This window comes from Athene cunicularia (assembly GCF_003259725.1).
Source record: "Athene cunicularia isolate RWA chromosome Z unlocalized genomic scaffold, athCun1 chrZ_part2, whole genome shotgun sequence".
NCBI classification, from domain to species: domain Eukaryota; kingdom Metazoa; phylum Chordata; class Aves; order Strigiformes; family Strigidae; genus Athene; species Athene cunicularia.
In genome coordinates, this window is record NW_020799143.1 from 8,527,319 (window position 1) to 8,550,490 (window position 23,172).

Here is a 23,172-nt window from a genome sequence, read left to right on the forward strand (position 1 = left end):
ACATTACTTCCAACCATCTAGAGAAGAGTGGAGCTTTTAGCACAGAGTACCTCTGTGCATTGTTGGAAGAAATCTGAGGTTTAAATCCTTCACATAAGACAGAGGTGGCAAGCATCCTCCATCAGGCACACTTGAAAGAAGTCCTCTAGAAGGCCTCATCTTTTTTGACACCACATAACTCTGTGTGATCAAATGTACTGTGAGCATCTGACTGCCTGGAGTTTATTGTTTTGAATGCAATTGCAGGTATTGTGTCAGTACAGTTTAAGTGCTAGAATCGCTGTTTTATGTTTATATGTTTCAGATGTGTTTTCCTTGACGTCTGATGGATGGTGCTATGTAACAGTAGCAGGGAGCTTTCTGTTGGTTTTCCTAGAAAGGGGGAGTGTGGTTCATGGTGCAGAGATGTGCACACAGGTCTTCTTGACACTTCATTTCTCTCCAGCTCTGCTGTATCATTGTGTTTTCTGATCTGATGTACATCCGTCCCAGCATGGAAAGTTCCCCACAACAGTTTCATACCAATTACTTCCATAAACACTCAGAAATCCCTCCACTCTGCTCTACAGCCCCACATTTTACCAAATCAGATTCAGGACCTCTTCCTTTTTATAACCCAATTTTTATTTCTGTTAAAGTACATCACAGTTTTCATTTGATTTCAGTGGCATTCTATGTTTTATGCTAGTAGCATTGTCCATCCTCTTCCTTGTTCATTCTTGTGGCAACATTTTGACAGCTGTGGTAATCACTGTGTTTTCTGTCTGATTCAGAGCAGATGTTTGCAGTCACAAGATAAGGCAGTGTTCACCTACTGCCTAATTAGCAGATTAGCAGTATCTGGGGTCTGCAGAAGTGCCATGAAACACTCAGGTACTGTTTTTAACTGTCTATGCTAATGTACTCAAATGGACATTAGACATGAAAATAGGTCCTTCATCATTAAGAAATTGGATTCATATAAGGAATTGTAGTACCTGTGTAGCTTCAAAAATATGAGCAATTTTCATGAATGTACTTGCATGTGTAAAATGAGGCATACACATAGATTCCTTGCTGGATTGATGTTTGGAAGAGTAGTTCTACTAGTTTAGACTCTAAATGAAATTAACATACCCAGAGACAGAAATACTGAGTAGGAGTTACATAGATGTAACTGTTTTCTCCAGCAACTGTTGACAATAAGGCAGCTCTTTCACTTAGCAGATAGTATTTGTCATGACATTTGGAGATAAGAAAGATCTCTGAACTTGTGGTACTCTTCAGAAATAAGAAAAATTTCCTACTCACACATGCAAAAACTACAATTGAGAGTAACTCTCCATATTTAATCCTCTTAAAGAGGTATTTTCCCTTTGCACACAGTTGTGGACAGTATCTGCATGGGCATAGTAGTTTTTCTCACCGCTGTCTGATTGTGTCAGATGGCCCCTTGTATGAGAGAGCACATACTAAGTTGCCTACACCATTGTATTAATCATTACCTCAAGTGTGGGATGTGAAAAATGGGAGCCTCTTAACGATAAAATCACACAATAGGTTTCTGAACATTCGTCCTTGTGCTTCAAATATGATGACTTAAATTTGCTGATACTCAAGATAACCATTGAAGCCCTCTGTTTCTAAGCAGTCCTCTGTCCCTAATGGGCATTATCCTTGTGTCCATTTTTATGCCCACACTGCAGAAAGCTATTACATATGTCATCCATAGAAGTCAATAATACAAGCCAGCTGCCACAGTGTACTACACACTCTAAGTGTATCATGAATTTCAGAAGTCTCACTAAAAGGTGGACGTCCACTTGCATAAAATGATGCCCCTGCAATGGTACACTGTGTGCGATCCAAACACTAAGGTAAGAGTCTGGAGAAATGGGATTGATGAGCACATAAGAGATCATATGGTTTATGCAGGGAACTACATCCTCTGTTCTTAAAAGTCATTGACACTTGAGTTGAAATGAAAGTTTCTCTTCCTAGTGCCATTTTGCGGACTTTTTCCACATAATTTAGTACAGAACCAAAGATTTTGTTACTTGCAGAAAGAAATAAATAAGTAATTAACAGGCAGGGCATTAAAGGAAAGGACAAAAGCTTCACAAGGCTTCACAAGGCTTTAGCTTCACTAGAGCTAAATTTTTAGCAATTGGGTTTTAGAAATTTCACAAGAGTTCACTACAAAGCAAGTTAACTTTCTATAACCATATTAAGTAGGAATAATTACACTTTAAGTGACCCTTATGAGATGTTTCCAGCTGCCTGGAGTAGAAATCTGAGTCACTACTCCACTGAGCAATAATGTAAGACATCAAGACACTGCTATATTCCAGATAAAGTAAATTGCCCTCTTCCTGCTGCAGTCAAAGGAGTGATCACGCTCATGGCCACAAGTTTGTTCTGAGCTTGTCTGAACTCTGTAAGTGAAATGTTTTCTATGCAAAACCTAGAAGGCTTCCTAAGCTTTACATTTTAATATATTCTTTACTTACTGACTTGCCATGGCCTCCTATTCATTTCAATAATTTTTTTAAAGATTGCCTTCTATATGACAGGAAAACTGACTCAATCTATTTTGTGTATCAGTGAGTTGAAATTTACATGAAACACAGTATATCCTTCCTCTTAACAAAGTAGCATGGATATCAGTTCATTTCTAAACTTCACTTACAAAGAAGCTTCTGAAAAATTCCAGAGTGCCATGGAGAATTTCCTATTAGAAGGAACTAAGGAGAAAAGCATTGTTTCACCCCAGGCATATTCTTTGGGTGGATTTTTGGCACTAATTAACCTGGGATGTAGAGTCCACCCCATGTCAAGCTCCTGCAAGAGTATCAGATTACATTAACAACATATTGGGAAGCAAGTATTATTCAACATTACCAGCCTTGGTCTGAGTCACAGGAACAGGCTTGAAATAATGAGTATGAAAAATCCTTTTCAGAGGTACATGGTGGAGTAGGGGTCGGGGAGAATAAGCTTCAGGAACCTGTTATTGGAGACTTCTTCTTGAACCATTTTTTATTTGTGAGCCAAATACTCAATAATTAAACTGCAAAGTTAAGGGAATGCGCTTTGCTTTTAGTGGATATTAACATTGGTTTTCTCCAGGCATTCAATCACTTAACTCAGTTGTCTTTTTATATTATTCAAATGTGATACACATTAGTCAAACATAAGTGGTTGAAGAATCATGTTACGAATGACTCTTGAGAGAGAAGTATGTTATAAACATTTCTACTAATGGAATATTTATGTTAATGTAAATTAACTCCATAAGGGTGGAAAATCCTTTGAAAGGTGAAGTTTCTGCTGCACTGTGGATGCTTTTATTATTTCGTTACTTGTACAGTACAAAGAGTGGTGTACAGACTTCTGCTGTAGCCAACAAGGACTTGGCAAATGTTGTTTGGTGACCCTCAAGACTTGTCACACACTGAAAATATAATGCAGTTTTGTGTGATCCTTAAGACAGGAATGACATTTTGCAGAAATAATTGTAAGAACTGCAATCTGAGAAAAACTTCAAAATGAACTGGGTCTGTACAAAAGTCGAACAAAATGAAGAACTATAGCTAGCAGGTAGCAAATGTAATTAGACGGATAGAGGCAGTAATCACTTTGGAGTGGGTGATCAGTTGCCAAGAATATTAGGGGTAGGAACCTAAAACTGGCAAGAAAGACTACAGCTATGGTGTGTCTATTTCCTGTAATCCAAGCTATGGGCATTTTCTTAGAGTCATGAGATCTGACAAATGTTGGGGGGATGCAGGGGACTGGTAGCAGACCTTGCCTGGAAAGTATTTTCATAGTTACAGCTGAATTAAAGACCCAGGTGCTTTCCAGAGAGTGGTCTAACGTAGGGTTCCCCACTGAAAGCAATTGCTTTGTAATCCCCCACAGATAACCTGTTTGCAAAGCCTGAACTTTTGTATATGCATATGTATATATACATATATGCATGTATATACTGTACACACCCGGATCCTTCCATGAGAAAGAAGTTGGACATGACATCTTCAGGGATTGCAAGATGGAAGAGATGGTTGCGCCATCCTTTGGAATACAGTGCAGCAGCCAACAGAACCATATCTGTTGTAATAGTCTCCAGCTCTACCTCTATGCTCTTGTGCATAAGGGGAAACAGAAGCCTGGGGGGTTAGGGTAGGGCAGAGCCTAGTGAAATTGTGCCCAGGGTTTCTAAGCAGGTGGGGATTTACCCAGATGCCTATTTTTAAGTCCCCTACCAAATGTAAGAACAACCTACTAAAACCCTTCGTAACTTCAGGGGGTTTGTTTGCTTGTTTGTTTTTGCAACATGTAAATCAGTTATCAAAATTATTTAAATTGCACAAAGCGCCCGTTCAACTGTGTTTTATTAATTCAGGAACAGGAATGATAAGATCTAGTTCTTTCCAAAGAATTTGGTATGCCACATCTCCCATATGGGATCAGATTACAAAGACAGTTCAGCTCCCAGTTAGGCTCTTCAGTGAAGTGGTTACATTTTTGACAGCACTCAGCATCCAGTGGGTCTGGTGTTCATTTTCAGGAATGGGAGATGGTGAACACTTCTGAAAATGTAACCTTTTGTACTTAAATATTTGTGTGTCTTCTCCCAGCCCCATTTTTTCTGAAGTTATGTGATATTTCTTCATTGTTATTTTCAGAGGTTTTTTCCTTGCTTAATAAAACAAAACTAAATAGTTCTGCAAGAGTTCCACAGCATTTCTGTGCAGTGGGATTTTCATATTTTTGTGATTATTTTTTCATATTTTTATGATTTTCATGATATTTAAAACACAAGTGTTCATATATAAGTGCACAAATGAAACCGCAAATACCATGATGAGTTATACAGTAGTGATAACTCCAAGTACAAATACTAAATTTAAAATGTAAGTTGTTATTTGTGTAGCCAATTAACATGAATGATGAATCACAGTAAATCCACAAACACATGCTGAACTGGGATTTTTGCACATGTAAATCCATTTGCCTTAATGCCTTGTTCCTTGGATAAATATGACAGTTTCATGTGGTTTATATCTTTCCAAGAACTACAGATGACTTTCTTCCAAGGAAACTCAGTATGGTGGCCTGATGTACCTTCAATATTCTTCTCCTCCAAATTATTCTTTAATTGTGATTTTATCTCGTGAAAAACCCTTTCATTTTCAGGTGTTGTGGAAGTTGTTAGGTTCTAATCCCTGATGGATACCTGTGAATACTTTAAAAAATATACATCATATAACCAGACTGGTATGCTGGTTATATCTGCAGATGATGCCAGGTGAGTCCAAGACACATCTAAATCATTGTTACCAGTGTCACATGCAAACTTTTTTCCTTTCTAGGAACACCTTGCTTATCAAATTGTCTCTGTTACTGTCTTTTTTTCAGAACTCTTCACCCTGACAGCTCTGCTTCCAGGCATTATGGTGCCTTTAACATTGACTTTGTGACCCATCTCCCAAGTTCTTCCTACGCATCGATGCCATTAATCAGCTTCTCATTCCAGTTCTTCCCAAAGACTTGCCTTCTCTACTGTGCCAAAAAGGCACTCATCTCTGTATTGTGTCCTCAGCAAGAAAAGATGGCTTCAGTCACAATTTCTTTTGTTCTATTCTCCTGCTTCTCATCAGCTGTCTCACTTTTATCACATTACCTTTGTCCTCCCTGTTGTCAAGTCAACTTTTGTAGTTTGGATGTGTTCCTGAACAAGCAGCAATTCTTTTGCTTGCCACTGTAGCATGTCTGGCACATATTAGAGTGTTAGTTCAGGGTGATAAAAAGTTTATTTTGATGTAGGTAGTTATTAATAGTCTCAACAATTCATTAACTGTTACTGGTCTGTACAGACCAGTACTTAGGCAACAAGCATGGCTAACCTGCAAGTCAAGCAACAAGATGTGACTTCTGCTTTTCACTAAATTCTCTTTAAGTGTTACCTCATCTTCTTATACCACCCCCACACTCTTCATCTGTTCACAAACTCATTGCCTTCTTGATCTGGCTTTGAGCTCAGTGGGTCAGGGACTCTTTATGTTGGTGTTTATTGTTACACCACTTAGGTCAATATCTTCCTCACAGAGTTCCTAAATGCAATGTTAATGCGTAGCTACTTAGGAGACAGTAACAGCAAATTTGGCATAAGATGGAGAGGCATGGAGGCATTATGCTGATCTTTGGTCTCCAGAAGTGGTCTTTGGTGCAAGGTATGGAAAGGGGTGGGTGGGACTTGGGTGGGATGGGAGTCTTCAGCTCCCCCCACCATAACTGAGCTCAGCCTGTTTCATGGCCATTCGAAGTGTTTCGTTCATCAGAACAGAAGGCCTGGCCTCTTTCACAAACACTCAGATCAGTTTCAGCACATGAGGAAAAGAAAAGGTCTCGTTACATGGAGCTGGGAGAGAGGCAGCATTGCATAGATTCAGCAGAAAGCTAACCTTTCCTTCCACTGTTCTTCTGCTCTTCCCCCTCCTCCCACTGAGCCCTGCAGAGAGAGACTAGTGATCTAACTGTAGATTCCCCCAAGTACAGAAGGTAGTAAACCTCCCATCCCCTCCCTAAGAGGACGTGTATGCTGACAACAGCCTCATTCAATCTGACACCTGTTTCACTTTAAAACAGGCCCCTATAAATAGAGTGAATGTAACCCTAGGTGGCATTGCAAAATATTATGGAAAATTCAGCTTACAACCCTGTGAAGAAGGGGGAGTAGAGAGTGTGGGGGTGGGCAAAAAGACACTATCTACCATAAAAACCTGGCAGCTTCATGCAAGGGCTGTTGCTTTTAATTTAAATGCTCATTTCTTATTCTATTTTCAGATCCTCTCTGGGATTTTAGGAATGTTGAGACGTGCTGGTTATAAAGCCGTGAGTACAAAATGGTCACGGATGGCTGGAATGAGGCATGTTCTAATGGAAACAAATCACTTGTCAGTAAGCAGCCTTCAAACTTTTGAACAAAAGCTCAAAAGGGTCAGGGAAAAGACATGTTTGTTGACTTAAAATGGCTAGATGCAGGTCGTCAGAAAGGCATAGGCTTCAATATTATTGAGATGCCTATTCAGTTCTATGTAAAATTAGGGTTTTAAATGAGGTTAAGTACTTTGATGGCAACCACAAGTGGAACAAGCAACTTACAATAAACAGAAAGCTTACACATGCGTAAACTGAAGTGTGCATACTACCAAAATGTAAAGCACGTACACCACTGCAAAACAGTGGCAGAGTGGAGCTCAACTGTGAGAACTACATTTGGGCATATGGACAGAAATGTTTGTGAAGAAGACTGTGCTATATCTACTGAAATTTAGAAGAGTAACCAGTATTCCTGTAACATAAAAGTAGGTGTCTGTGATTAATTGGTATTTTAGTTAGTTAAAATAGTGGAGCTTAACTTCATAGTGATTTGAGGATAAATCCAAGTCATGAGTCTCTTTATTTAGCTTTCTGTAGGTTTTAAATGTAAACGAAATTCTGCAATGCTATTGTTAATTTTTTTTTATTTGCTTACCAGACCCATAATGAGATTCATGACCCCTGGGCCAACTATAATGAGGGATCAGCCCTTCTTTTTCCTGTGTAATATTTTGTCTTGCTATGTAAATTGAATAATGTTGCTCTATAGTAAGTTGTATAAGGTAGATGAATTACAATCTTTGCAGAACACCATGTTGAATATCATAATTCTACTGTAGCTTGGTTTCATAAGAAAATGAGACTTATGCAATCTTTTTCATCAGTCTGTCTGCTAGTCCCCTGAACAAGCTTCTGAGCTTGTTCAGTCTTCAACTGGATTTGAAGAGGGATTAGAGATAATTACATTTTGACTAGATTTGTGAAAATTGATTTCTATCTAGAGGAAGAGAAGCAGAGTCAGTGCATCTGTGGAAGGGAAGGCAGGTAAAGCATAGGTGTCAGCTGAAGTGGTCAGCACAGGGGTCCTTAGCACAGCACACACTGTTCTGTGCATACAGCAGGGACTGAGAACACAGGTTTGGGCAGAGGTGGCTGGGAAAGCAAGCTGATGAGGCAAAGACTTGGCCTCTGTAAGCAACCAGGTTTCATGTCAGTGTTCATGGAATAATTTCTTTTTCATATGGAAAGCAGCAGCAGAAGAAAAGGGAATGACTCTGTGTGGTAAAATGTTATATGTGAGCTTCAAAGCGCAGGGCAGGCTTTTGGTGTTTCTGAGGTTTCCTCCTCTAAGTAAACATTATTCTGCTTTCAAAGGGAAGAAACCAAGACACCTTCTTCACAGACATTTGACTTACTCAGAGGCACCAAATGACTCAGCAGCAACCAGGTACAGCATACAGAATGTTTAGATAGCTCAGAATCATAGAATCATTTAGGTTAGAAAAGACCTTTAAGATCATCAGGTCCAACTATAAGTAACACTGCTAAGACCACTACTAAACTATGTCGTTAAGTGCCATGTCTACATGTCTTTTACATACCTCCAGGGATGGCGACTCAACCACTTCCCTGGGCAGCCTGTTCCAGTGCCTGACAACACTTTTGGTGAAGAAATTTTTCCTAATATCCCATCTAAACCTCTCCTGGCACAACTTAAGGCCATTTTCTCTCATCCTATTGCTTGTTTCTTGGGAAAAGAGGCCGACACCCTCCTCATTACAACCTCCTTTCAGGTAGCTGTAGAGGTTGATAAGGTCTCCCCTCAGCCTCCTCTTCTCCAGACTAAACAGCCTCAGATCCCTCAGCCTCTCCTCACAGGACTTGTACTCTAGGCCCTTCACCAGTTTGTGGCTCTTCTTTGGGTATGCTCCAGCACCTCAATGTCTTCCTTGTAGTGAGACGCCCAAAACTGAATGCAGTGATCAAGGCATGGCCTCAGCTTATGCAGTTTCTTTCTCTGTAAACCTTCACCCACCATGTGTCCTAGCCACCCTAGATATTTTCCTTCCTCAAGGTCCTGGAACTCAGCAGTGTTCCCCACTCCTGCCTTTTTGGTTGCTCTTTAGGTCCTTTCAGTCTTCATCTGCTAATACTGCAGGAGGAGATCATTGCCTGTTCAAACCCATCAAATTCTTGACATCCATAAAGGTTGTTGTATGTGTTGCCATGACAAGGAAAACAGCTTTGAAATGCCAGTGGTTGTTTTGCTTTTCTGTCAGAAATGAGGGGATGTTTCTGAATGAGGATTGTGGAGCAGCAGAGTAGCCTGCAGAGGGCTCCAGGCACTGTGGACAAAAGTGCTCCTGGTACCTGAGTTAGCTTGTTTGAAGTTAACTGGGGTTTGTCGGTAGTATGCTGCCCCACTCACCTGCCATAGATTTGGCAGCTGATATTCATTACTGTTTCACTCTGCTCTTCTTTCCTGTCCTGTCCATCACCTAAGGGACACTTGGAGACTATGGGGAAGAGTAATCCTGGGAGTCACTCCATTACTTCTCTTCAAATACTGCACTGCCTGAGAACAAGCTTATCAGCAGTTTGGGCTTCTCATCATTGGTGCAGATGGGTTTGCAAACACCTTGTATTTGCATTAGGAATGGCATTGTCCTTACGGTACGGAGCACTACTTCAGTTCTGCTGCACCACTGTAGTGCTGTGTTGAGGCTAGATACTCCATCCTAGGCTAATCTGGGTGCTGGGGTAGAGGAAGGGTGAGGCAAGGAGAAAGAATTACTCTCAATATGAATTGCTCCCAGCACCATGGTTAGATTGTACATAGGAGTGCAGCGGCACTGGGAAAGTGCTAAAAGTTGGAAGGTGGGGAGCAGGTGTACTACTGCAAATTCCTGCTGCATCTTCCAGTAAGACAAGCTCATTCCTCCCTCTTTGCCCCAAATGAGCATCAGATGGGGAAAAACATTTCTAAAAAACTTAAGCCTTGATAGTACATTTATTTCTGGGGCAGAATTATGCCTGCTGCTCATGTGACTTGAATATAATGTGCTTGCATGCACACACACAGAGTTTTTGATTTTTATCACATGGCTGCCAAAAATAATTTTGAAACATGTAAGTTAATCATGCCATTATAACACAATGGCACTTCATTGCTGTTCAGGGCAGCTCAGGTTTCCTTCTGAGCGTATCACCAGCAGGCAACAATGGAGGAGTACAGAGGGCAAGTAAAAGGAACAGTGCAACCTCATGGCATTTTATCCTAAATGTCAGACATGGTCAGCATCCCTTGGTGACTTCCCCAGTGTATGGATTTAACATCTTCAGTAATTGTCTCTCACAGTGTTGAATTTAAAATAAATATGGTAATATCAAATTGGCTGCTTCTGGAGATTTTTCCAAATTACAGCAGTTGGTCTTATGAATAATTTCTCTCTAATCAGCTGAGTCTCTTTTTCCTCTGTAACTCTTCTTCTAATCTTATTTTCATAACTTGCTACTTCTCTGACTTTCAATTAACACTTCATCTACGTTCTTTACTTAGACACAGTAGGTGTAGCCTTTTGAAACTCTTCCCTAATGTGATTTTAGTGCTGTCACTTCAGTTAGGGGCATGGTAATGACTAACCTCTGTAGCTCTGTTGCTATGTTGCATAATGACTTTTCAGAAATTCTGGATTAATGCAGGTCAGATGATAATTTAGGGCCACATGGCAATATGATGCCTGGAAAAAATCCATTTGTAATCTCAAAAGATTTTATGGGAGTGTTGCATAATTTGAGGAACGTAATAGCTCATTAGCTAGAATTCTGTAGAATGAGGGTGAGTAAACAAAACCTGATTAGTATCACTTAAAAAACACAGAAGTGCTTTGTTTCTTAAGTATTCTTCTTACAATACAAGACAGTAAGTAGCTCCATGTAATGGTAGATATTGCAAACAAGCACTTCTGCTCTGGAGTCCTGTCACTTAAAAACTCTCATTCTATGTGTTGGTACAGCACACCCTCTGCTCGGAGTTCCCTTGCTAAGCATGCCAGGTGTAGTGCTGCTGTAGAAAATCTTGCTGTGCCATTTTCTCCATTCTGGCCCTTTCTAGCCTGTATGCTGTCTGGCAACTGTCGACAGGCAAACAAAATAAGCAGAAAGAATAAATCCCATGGTTTTCTTAGCAAGTAGTTTTTTAGGCAGTTGATGGAGGAAAACACACTATAAATTGTGAGTGATCTTTCTGTCTAGAACATAAAGTTTCTTCCAATCTGATGACAAGGTTGTTTTTTTCTTTAGCTCATTATATAATGAGAATTCAAGATGAGATCATGATAGCAAGACCACAGCACTTATCAGGGAGTGTCCTGAAGCACTCAGTAGCTGACATGGTAGAGAGGGTTGTTATGAAATTGTTTTTAAAAATAATTCTGGAATCCTGCCCCCCTTGCTGCTTATTTTAAAGTTCATATGCAATGTGTTGAATGTCTATGTCCTGAATTACGCTGCTAGTGGATCCTCCCAGCTGGTCTGTCCAGTAACTGTTGACTAGTGCGATCATGTTTCCATGTTAAAACTTTAAAAATAATTTAATGGTAGCTATGTTTAGTGACATCATTTTAGCAGACATATGACTTAACACTCCTTTGCACTTTGCCTGAGACTGTACAACAGCTGCGTTGTACCCATATATATATGTCCCATCACTTCAGGCACAGTCAAATTTTTAGAAAGAGGGAATTATATTGTCACAGATCACCGCACCTTCTTCAGCTGTATAGACTCTAGTTTTACTGCAGAGATGCTTAAGCTTTCTTTAGTCTTCATAAATCTTTGAAAAAAAAAAGTTGAAAGTTTCTTGAAAGCATGTAGTAATTCTTTTTAACAATAGTATTCCTTTCAGCGTGAAAAACATGAATTTAGAGACAAGAGAATTTTTTCTTAAAATGGTGTACTGCTTTTATTACCACTGAAGTGATGTTGCAGGGCAACATTAATAGGTTTATTCTATTAATGAAGAATAGTGTTATAGAAATAACAGTTGAAAGATACTGATCTTCCACTAGAAAGCTTTTGCACAGAGAATATATATTGTTTAAGGACAACTATTTCTGGAAAACCTCCTATCACCTGTCTTCCCTACCTAGCTGCTCTGCTATTTTCATGCAGCTGTGATGGGGTATCAGTTTGCATGTTAGCAGTTCTGTTTATAGTAAGATAAAATACACCATAGTTACTGACCAAAGTTTGCTCCTAGCTCCATTGCTGACAATTCAGGGTAAGCTGGCTAGTATCACTGACAGACAGACACAGAATTTGTTTGCCTTTTTCTATCGATCAGGGATTTCTTTTTGTTCATTTAAGAACACATTCTTTTAACTTCCATGTGTAGTGAAACAGTATTTCTCATGGTCAACATCAAAACATATTTCCATCAAGTAAGAAAAGCTCTTGCTGCAGATAATGGTGTAATCTCCTGATGTGGATGGAAGGGCAATGTGTAAAAATATGTGTCTCTGAACTGGCATGTAATATAAAGCCCTCCTGCTATGCCTTATTTCACAGGACAGGCTAGTTTAGAGGATTCTGTCAAATATTTTACACTATCTTTGCTATGGGAAACTACTTTTCCCATCTCCATCTCCAGTTCAGATATAAAGCTGTCATAATTTAGCCTTCAAGTCTATATAGAAAGATGTCTGATCAAAGTCCAGTCGGCCATGCATGGATTTAGCCATCCCTGGTGTCTCCTCAGACTGATCCTATAGGTAAACATGGCCATGCTGTCAGTTTCACCCCAAAGAGAGAGATTTTTAAATTACTTACATGACAGGCATACTTCAAAACCTCTCCTGATGTCTCCAGTGGTGAGTGACAAAGCAGAGGTATTAACAAAGAGAAGAGGTGATAACACAACCTTTGTTGTGTGGTGTATGGTCTGTCACAGCTAGCTGCTGGCTACTGTTCCCATCTGGTTATAAAATTCATTCTAGTTAATAATAAATTCAGTTTAAAATTAGCAAAATAAATCAGCCTGATGTGGCTTGTCAGGATCAAAAGCATCAAGAGATGCTTTTTCTCCCAGTTTTCTCTGTCTTGTTTTGTAACAGTACACAAATTGCCCCCACCCCCACTCAAAACAAATCCATTGTCAGTCCTGCTTGTTAGACAGATAAATTGCTTTGGAAGAGGATATATTTCAGGATGTGCTTGTATGGTGTCCAGACAGGCCTGGGCCAAGACAGAAACCTCTAACACTGTATGAGCATCTGTGCTAGATGTCACTGTTACAGCACAAAATGCACCAGTGTGTCCTTGGATGATGAGTCCCCTGCTCTCTCTCCAACCTGTGGTAGGTTTGGGAGGCAGCTCAGTAAAATCAGTTTTCATAGAAGAAATCAGGTCTCCAGGTAAGACAGAGTGAAATGAGCGGGACAAGAAGGCTGATGCTGTTGCCTGAGTTAAGAGTATAAAACACAGTAAGAGGTTTGGTGTGTAGAATAGAGCCTGTTTTGAAAGAAAAGGCACGATGGCTGCAGCTGATGTAACAGGAGACAGCAAATCAGCAGAGTGGCTCAAATAAGGGTCCAAATTTTTTGCCTGTCCTCTATAGCCATGGTAGGACAAAGCACAATTATGGAGGCTGAGAGTTTGCAGGGCTGAGGGATCACAGTGCATGGCGCCTTTGCGCTCTGCCCAAGCTGCGACCAACCATGAACACAGAAGTGATTTCCCCTCCTGCTCGAATTGAACGCTCCCTGCCTTGATCCCAAGCCCCATGCAAGGAAATTGGAAAACAGATAATGAATCAGTTTGTCTTCTTCTTTACTCAGTTGTAACTGTGAAGTAATTCAGCTGAAACTGGAGCCAGAAGATTGCAAAGCTGATGTTATTGAGAAGAAAATGAGGCCAATATGTTTTTAAGTCTAAGCAAGAAGAAAATGAGGGCATTTGTTCAATCTCTTTTTAAAATTTAAATGAGTCAAGAGAAGAGTGCAGAAAATGTTTTAATAATATTAACACTTTATTTTATTTCCTAGCTACCTTGTTCTGTTCTTGGCCCTCCACTAGAAGTAAAACTGACAGTGTCCAGAGAGCAGTAATGAAAATCATTAATGGGATGCTGTCATTTGCTTCACTATGAAAGTGTTTGCGGCTGACTAATAGAAAGTGCTGTGAAAGGGCCAGTTAGCATTAAGGATGGAAGTGAAATAGAGATTAACAAAATTAGATTATTTAATTGCCAGTCAATACAAAAGCTAAGATATGTCATATAACAGAAGGTGCAGCACAGAAGTAAAGACTGCGTTGCGTTTATTAATATTTTCTCTAATACAATCACTTAAGTGCATATCATGAAATTTAAAGGCAATGTTTCCAAAAGGGAGGAAAAAAACCCACGACTTCTGATGCAGTGCATAATGATGACATAGGGCATCAGTTAGCATAAAGCACTTAAAAAAAAAAAAAAAAAAAAAAAAAAAAAAAAAAGGATTAGACATGTGTCCAAACAAGCTGAAGTAGGCACTTGAGTTCCATAAAGCAAATGGGTACTGCAGGCATTTACTTGCATTTGTGAATTCTGGCCCCCCGAGGGCTGATACTAAATGGGTGATTTCACGCAGTAAGAAAAATCAGGTGCTTTAGTTATTCCACTTACTCACCTGATTTGCCAGTGCAACTGTAGCTACCTTCAGCTAGCTGACTGAGCTGAAATTCTAAGTAGGGAACACTCGGAGCAGTAACTCTTAGAAATGTGTTAGTGTGTGTAAAAAGGAGTAAATGAAGGGACAGAATTTACGTAGCTACACTAACAAAAAAAACCCCAAAACATTGTTTCATAGTTTTAGCCGATCTCCTACTGACTTCCTGTCATATTTGAGGACAGGTCACTTCATGAAATAGGATAGTAGGAACTGCGCATGTATCCAAAAGCAACATGAATCTACTGCAGATTGGTTTTGCTGTTTCGGAAAGCACGGTCACATACACAGTCTTGAAAGAAGGTGGGAGTGAAGCCAATGTAGAATTAACCACACTGAATAACTTGCACATTTTCAATGAAGTCTTGCATGTACTCTCTGCTTTTCAAAAGTGAACAAGGGCCAAAACCAGCCACATCACTTGGACTTGCTCTAATGAACTCCTGCTTCTCTGCAGTACGAATCTAAGCCACTATCCTACACATACCACATCACAAGAAACCACTAACCCTAACCATGAGACCAGGACATTCATGTCTCTACAATATGTTCGTTACATTCACATTAATAAATGAATATAATGTTACAATGGCTGTGCCATTAAACAACACCTGTTCAATACAATGGAAACAAGGCACTCCATGATTAAATACATTATCTTCTTGACAAAGAACTGCACAACTGTTTGGCTAGAGCTGTGAAGCAAATGGTATATTTACATATGAAAAGGAATTTATGTACATTTCATGAATGACAGAATAATTGCTATATATGGCAAGGAAAAGGGATGTAAAATATTTTGTATCGTCATTATTGCTATTGCAAGTAAGTGGGAAAGGCCTTGATAGAGCTGTGAGTGTACCTTTCTTGACCACTGCAGCTAGGCAAATTATATACAGGCTGCTGGCAGCATTACAAGAGTAAGCTTTAATCCTAGAAATCTTAGATGGAAAAGGCCTAGTACAATGCATTCCGATCATCTCCTGAGAGCACATCTAATTTGGGTGTTTTGTCCACTTGAGTTTCAAGGATCTCGAATGGTGGGTCTTCCACAATTGCACTTGGTCCAGATTCTAATAAAATCCTGACAGTAGTATTTCTTTCCTTTTTTATTCAGTGAACGTTCTTCTTTTTTCTTGGTTTTATTCACATTAGTCTCACTATACCATTCTAAACCACTCACAATTACGGGTCTTGGCCCTAGCTGGGCAAACTCAGCCCAAACCTCTGTGGAAGCAGCGGGGGAAGAGTTAAAGAGGGTGGAGCACACCAAGGGTGGGCTCTATACCTTTAGCAACAAGTTGCAGGATAGAAAAGAAGACAGGATTGGAGGGTTATAGACAAGATGCTAAGTAAAGGTAAGGGAAGATCATAGTTCTCTACTTCAATCATCTCTACTACACACACATATACACACACACACACAAACCACAAAGGAAAGACTTCTCAATGAATATTTCCCATGAAATTGCTGCCCTCAGCACTTATCTGGAGCTGAAACTAGATTCAAAGGTAAAGATGCTGTCCTTCCTGTTATCCAAATCTTACTGACTGGTAAGAAGAGGAAGACAGCAGCTTTGGTGCAATACAGTCACTGAAAGGGTGAGAAATAGCAGGTGAAGAGAAGGATCCTGGATGGGTGGGGATGCAGAGTAGGTTCTAGATTTAGGAATATCCATGTTTAGAGGTGTTGATCTGATTTGCAGAAATGTTAAACCCTCACAGCAGAAACTGATGGCAGTGAGAACCATATTCAGCAAATATAGAGTACTATCAAGTACTGAGATCTGTAGTTGGCGTCTCAAACTGGCCCCTCAAATTAGTTTACAGTGTGGACAAATTTGACTTTATTCTTGCTGAAACACAGCTTCTTGTGCATCTAAAAATGGTAATAATGACATCTCACTTTTGCATTCAGGTTTCTTTAAAGAAAAAGGAGAAAATAATATGAACATACTACAATGTAAAAGCCAGATAAAATCACCCCAAAACCAAAATTCTCTTCTGCTTGTGGGGTTTGAAAACCATGCAGTGAGTGACACCTGAGGTCCATGCTGATTGAGTAGGATAAACATAAACATAAGTATCAAGTAACTGCCCATTCACTGAAGTAAGGCAAGGTTCCAGTAGGATAATATCTGACCGTGTTTTATATTATGTACCTGCCTGTGGGCATGAGATATGTAACTGAACATGGTCACAGGAACTGATCTTGGGGAGTATGGGGGGGCTCAATTAAGAGGCAGTGGAAAAACCTTAATCCCGTTGCTTAATTTGCTCATATTCAAGGGCTTGATTCTGTGAGTTTTACTATTCTTTTCACAGTTTTTTTGTCCAATGCAGTTCATAGGTGTGGAAAACAACAACAATGCTTTCTGAAACACAGCTGTCATGGCTGATTCTTCAGAGCACATGACCACAAACCAAACCTCGTACTGTCAGCCTACATTAATCTTTGTTATGGCTTGCTTAGATTAAGGACCCATCAAAATGTGGCAGTGTATAACGACCCTTTCTTCTATAAAGACTCTTACCCTCTTGTAGCTGATTTTTATATCTGGAAGTGTACTGCACGCTGTGTAAATAACAAGCTCCTCTCAGTTTATAAGCATACCCAAGAAACAGTGATTGTCTGGTGAAGATTTTTAAGCTAGCAAGCAGGGATCTCTGTAATGAGATCTTGCACAACATTTGTTCACTCTTAGAAGATCAGAACATTCCTTGCCAAACCCTCAACCTTTAAGTGGAAATAGGACACATTGCCCTTCCAAGAAGACATGGATAGGATTATACAACTCTTATGACATAGACAAGGAGGCCTAAAAGAAGCAGGTCCTCTAGTCTAAGAAGACCAGTAAACACAAATTCCCTCTTCTTACCGACTCTTGTCAGTAGGTTTGTGCATTTGTGTTTTGGAACATAATGCATAGCAACCATGTGTGGGCAAGAAAGATGATCTACAACCACTAGTGCTTTCATACCTGATGAATAGGATGATAGCTTACAAAAATGCTATTTGATCTGTTTCCAATTATTCTTCACTTTATTTAGTAACAAAATAAAGTTTATCAAAATAACAATGGTTATTATATTTACAAACAAAGCATTTTATCAAAACTAGAAACTAGATATACCAAACAGATGTCCTAAATATGGGGAGGGAAGGGGAAATGTTCTTTCCCTTTCCCCTTTTAATCACTAACTGGAATAAAAGAATTGTACTGAATTTTTTTTTTTTAATAGGATTTTTTTTTTTCGCATTTCATTTCTTTCCCCATATAACTTTTCAAGGATATTGACATTTGATAAAGCCAGTAACAGCATAAAAGGGAAGGGCAGATATTCTTATCCCCAAATTCTGATCATCACACAATTTGTTGCTTCAAATGACTGTAAGAAAAAAGAGTGGAAAAGAAACAAATTTCTGAAACTGAAAATTTTGTAAAGCAGAAGCAGAAAAAAAGTTATTCTTCAAATTGTCAAATGATAAATTGGCCAAATGGAATTTTTTAAAGTGCCTCAGATCAGATCTTGAACAGTCAAGTTTTAGTTTATGGTCGTGGGTTAAGGAATGTTTCATTGTCTTGAGATTAGTATCAGACTCAGGATAATATGTATACTAAACTCCCACTCTCATTTGTGAGTGTTCATCACTGTCAAGAATAAGCATAGCTGTAAAGAAGGAAATACTCAATAATAGGTTTAACTTTAAACCAGAGCCACTGACAGAAAAAGTGACTAGGATAATAAAATTTCTCCTGCAAATGTTACTTTCTTCTGTTCTGAGTTAAATGAACTTTGTGGCCTTGCTCCACTGAAAAGAGTTCAGGTATTTTGTTTAACAATAGAGGGCATTGTGTTTATTTCCACAAATCAATGTGGAGAGGCAGTGTCACAAAGTAAGCAAACTTCATATGTTCTTGTGTCTTTGGCCGGTTTTGCCCTGAGCACATGGTTACCTCATCATACCTATAGCTGATGAGGTAACTCTGTTAGTACAAATGAACGTAAAGGATGTTAATGCTAAGATGAGCCAAGGAGGACAGCTAGACGGCAGAAAAAGCTCTTTTCTCCCACTTCTTGTTAGGCCAGTTAAAACTGAAATCCCAAGATTTACATGGTGTAATAACAGCTATGCTCAATGCATAGGAAAAAAAGCATGGTCATAGCACAGTAAGACAGCAGATGTTATGACAGACAGCCTTCAGCTGAAGTTGTCAGAAATTTACGTGGCATCAAAGCATCCCCATCTCACCAGATGTCCTACTCCATGAGCCAGATAGGCACCTACAAGCTGGTTCCCTGGCTGGCTTTTTCTCTGAGGCCTTGAGCAAAAGAGAAGGCTGATTAGCTTGAGATCCAAGCAGACTGCAGTAATAAGCACCACTGATAAATTAAACTCATTTACATTCTGCTCATAAAGGTTTTTCCTTGAAAAGAAAAAGTTTCACGTGTGTTGTCTACTCCAGATGTATTACGTACTCTCCTCCTGCCTGTTTAGGTTTTTAATTGCAAAAGAGGTATGTAGCTGGAAAAAAAGCTAGATCTATACTTTTAACTACAGTGCATAAAGCTGCTTTCTCAAGTCATAAAGGCTGGGCACAGCAAGTTTGGAATGGAGACACAAGGAGTTTCCACCTCTTACAAAACTTACCCAGCGACAGCCACTTATTAGACTGGCACAAGGGAGCACAGAGTATGACTGCTACAGAGTGACATACACATGTCCATCATCTGTAGAAACTTATGTGTCTTACGTGACACTGTCATGTACTATATTTTTCAGTCTTTCTCCCCCATTATTTTTTTGACTTGAAAAAGCAGAAAACTGTTGACTTAATCTTTTCCATTGGGTAGATATTATTTCTTTTCCCATCCTGTGTTTCTTTATATTATTTAAATTAGATTTTAGCAATTTTAACAGACATAAGAGTCTCACAATAAGAGATGTCATATTGAAAAACCTGACAACAAAGTTCGTGTTAGTTTCATTTACGCAGATGATGACAGAGCAGTGTCATCATCTGTCACACAGGCTGCAACCATCAGACCTTGGTCATATTCTGAACAGGTCAAGGGCAGGGTTTATGCATATGAAACTAATTTGGTGGGTTTTCTTTATTTCCTTTTGGGCTCTCTTCTAAAGCTGCTAATGATGGCACCATCTGTATTACCCTGATATCACAAGCATGTCTTGGTAGTGCATATATTGTACTCAGTCTAGCAATCATAATGCCAGTCACTAGTTACCTAAGATAGACTAGTGCACTAGCAAGTACCTTCATATGTGTTGATTAATTAGATAATTTCCCCAAAAGTAGCCACAAATAAAATAATAAATTAATAAAAAATTATATATGCATGGATATGTACTTCAGTATTCATACAGTTCCTAGTGATGCGGTGATTCTTATAGTGGACACAGAAGTGGGATAACTGCATAGAGATTGATTTTCAGTTCCAGTAAGTGACAGTCTATCTCTCCAAGTATGGTAAGTAAACAGCTTTGCAAGATTTTTATCCACATTTTTTAAAAAAACATCTCTTAGGTTTTACAACTTAGGAATTAACGATCTTGACTATTTTAATGTCAGTGTAAAAAGGGCTAGGAAAGCTGCAAATAGTGTGTGCAGTAAATCTGTGCCATGGCAGAAACAATCAGAAGAGTAAAGAGTAATGATTAAACATTTAATCAGAAGCATTATACTTTGTTGTGTTCTCATTGTAGCTGCAGGAAAAGATGCTGTAACAGATCTTTAAATAGAAAACCTGAGGCTAAATTCTACTTCATCCATCAAAAGCAGCTGCTAGGAGATGACCTAATTTTAGTGGCTTATCAATTCCTTAGTGCTTGTTGGTTGATGTAACTTTGATCCTCTGATGCTAGATGACTTTTGTGCTGAATATAGCTAGAATTTAATGTGAATCTTTTGGATGGCTGCCCAGCCAAGCTGCATAATCCAAACAAAGAGAGCGAGCAGTACATGATTCAAGCTACTCACGTGTACAATAATACAAATATATGTATCCTGATTCCTTTGGGCAATCAGCTCCATGTCACCAAGCACATATTTCAAATACAATGTCCTTGTGGGTTTTTTTGTTTGTGTTGGTTTTTTTTCCAGACAATGCTTTGCTTTTCATTGGAAAAACAACACAAGATGCAGTGAGACTCAGCTGCTGCCAAGAAATAATGATAGAGTCAATAATTGCAGGACGTTTTTAATGAATGTTTTCCAAGCAAATCATTGCCATTTCAAAGGGCTGTTATTTCTATTTATGTAGAGATTAGCCTACACGTTATCAAGGAGAGGGAATGGTTCTGTGGGTTTTTAATCATTAATTTTTGTAGCATTTTTAAGGGATTTTTTTTTTTTAATACTAGAAATTGTCTTTGTCTCTCTTCCTATCTTACTCTTTATCTGGACTGTAACTTGTTTTCCTTTTCCTTTCTTTCCTCCTTTTGGCTCTTCACTAAAACCATCTGTGACACACATGCAAGTTGCTGGGTGTGTGAGCAATGCTTCACACATATTTACTTGCCCTACTTGGCATTATTTGCTAAAGATTATGCAGGAGTTTTTCATGTCCCATTTTTTTTTTTCTTTTAGCAAACTAAGGTAGGAATAAGAGAGTGGTCAGGCTCTTGTTCAGGGTGTTTTTTTTCCGGTTTTTGTTTGTTTGTTTGTTTGCTTCTGGGAAAGACTGTGTCTAGAGTTTAGACTGGGAAGGATTTTGACTGAGAGGCTTAGACTGTAAGGATTTCTGGGTTTTCTTCCTGGCACTGACAATTATGCATTGTGTGAGCTTGGGCCAGTCACTTAGGGCCTGTTTTTCACACTCCAGTTGAAATAAATGGGAACTGCATTTGCTCAGTACCTCTGCAAACCAGGTCATTTATCTCTCCTCCCTTCATTTATGCATTGATAAATATAACAGTCTTGACCTTTGCATATGCAAACTGGGTAGAAGGATACAAATATGGGCAGTTAAACATTCAAATCCCTCATTTTGATGCACAGCCATCCATTTCATACAACCAGGGATTTCTACATTTGTGAATCTTGGGTTGTTTTTGGGAAAATGGGCCATAAATAACAAAATCTATACAGACTTGTCAGGGAGGCACAACTGAAATCAATAAGTTTGTGTAGCTTCTTTTCTATAGTCTCACTTCAGTTAAAAACATGTATTAGCTATAATAATCATTTTAGGCTACTTTATTACTGGATTAAACCATGTTGTCAATGTACAGGTGCCTTGGGCTTTACATGCTAGTTGTATGTTATTACAAGACCCAGAATTGCTGTTTGACACACTTTTGGATTCTTAGGTGGTCTTGATTATCCTTTCATGGTCCCTGTATTGCTTCAATGACAGCAAGGGTGACAAAAATGGCTAGTCAAGATTGCTTTAGTATAGGCATTTCACTATGACCTATGGACATATAGAAAGGGCCAGATCTGGTATGAGAGGCAGGAGAAAAAAACTGTTTGTAATAAGCAGTCAGATTGACGTCTGTTTTCACTCTGCCTACCTCTGGTCAAAAAACCCACCAGTAATAAAAACAGATTTATTCAACAGAAATGAGGGTGATCATTTAAATGCTGCCGTTCTTGATAGAAGAATGTCAGTGGCCCATGGCTCCTGGCTCCTCTGTCCTGTTTGCTTAGGAACTTGCTGGAAATCCGTAACACTGGTGGTCTTTCTTGCAGTCACAAGTTACTATCCACCAGCTTCACTGCTGTTCTGCTGCTTTAAAATGATCAAATTTTGGTGAACATCCCACTTTAAAACAAAACAAAATAAAAAACTTCAGTAGCTTTATTGTGGAAGAATTTAAGTGCTTATCTTTTGCCCAGAATCTCACAAAAAGACCAGAGCATAACAGGGACATCCTACCTGGGGCTTCAAATCTGGATCCTGCTTGCAGGGACAGTTCCTCCTGTCTGTGCCCCCTCCTTTGCCACTCACCCTAGGACTGACTCTGTTTAAAATCTTTTAACATCTTTGTCAGTGACATGAACAGTGGGGTTCAGTGCACCCTCAGCGAGTTTGCTGATGACACCAGGCTGTGTGGTGCAGCTGACACGCTGGAAGGAAGGGATGTGCCATCCAGAGGGACCTGGACAGGCTGGAGAGGTGGGACTGTGCAAACATCATGAAGTTCAACAAGGCCAAGTGCAAGGTCCTGCACATGGGTCAGGGCAATCTCAAGCACAAATACAGGCTGGGCAATGAGTGGATTGAGAACAGTCCTGCGGAGAAGGATCTGGGAGTAGTACTGGATGGAAAAACTGACTGTGAGCCAGCAATGTGTACTCAGAGCCCAGAAAGGCAACTGTGTCCTGCGCTGCATCCAGAGAATTGTGGCCAGCAGATCAAGGGAGGTGATTCTCCCCCTCTACTCCGCTCTCGTGAGACTCCACCTGGAGTGTTCAGCTCTGTGGTCTCCATCATAAGAAAGAAATGAACCTGCTCACCAGGTCCAGAGGAGGGTCATGAAGATGATCATGAGCTGGAGCACCTCTCTTAGGAGGACAGGCTGAGAGAGTTGCGGTTGTTCAGTCTGGAGAAGGCTCCAGGGAGACCTTGTAGCGGC

The 23,172-nt window shown here is 39.6% G+C and overlaps 1 protein-coding gene across 1 annotated transcript in view; it reads left to right on the top strand.

Annotated features, from left to right (window-relative positions):
- The first annotated feature begins 6,172 nt into the window (after positions 1–6,172).
- TPPP2 (tubulin polymerization promoting protein family member 2) overlaps positions 6,173–23,172 on the top strand; it is a 68,018-nt gene continuing 51,018 nt past the window's right edge. Inside the window, exon 1 of the mRNA XM_026866236.1 lies at positions 6,173–6,203. The gene's annotated coding sequence lies outside the window, so the exon portion shown is untranslated. The remainder of the gene's footprint in view (positions 6,204–23,172) is intronic.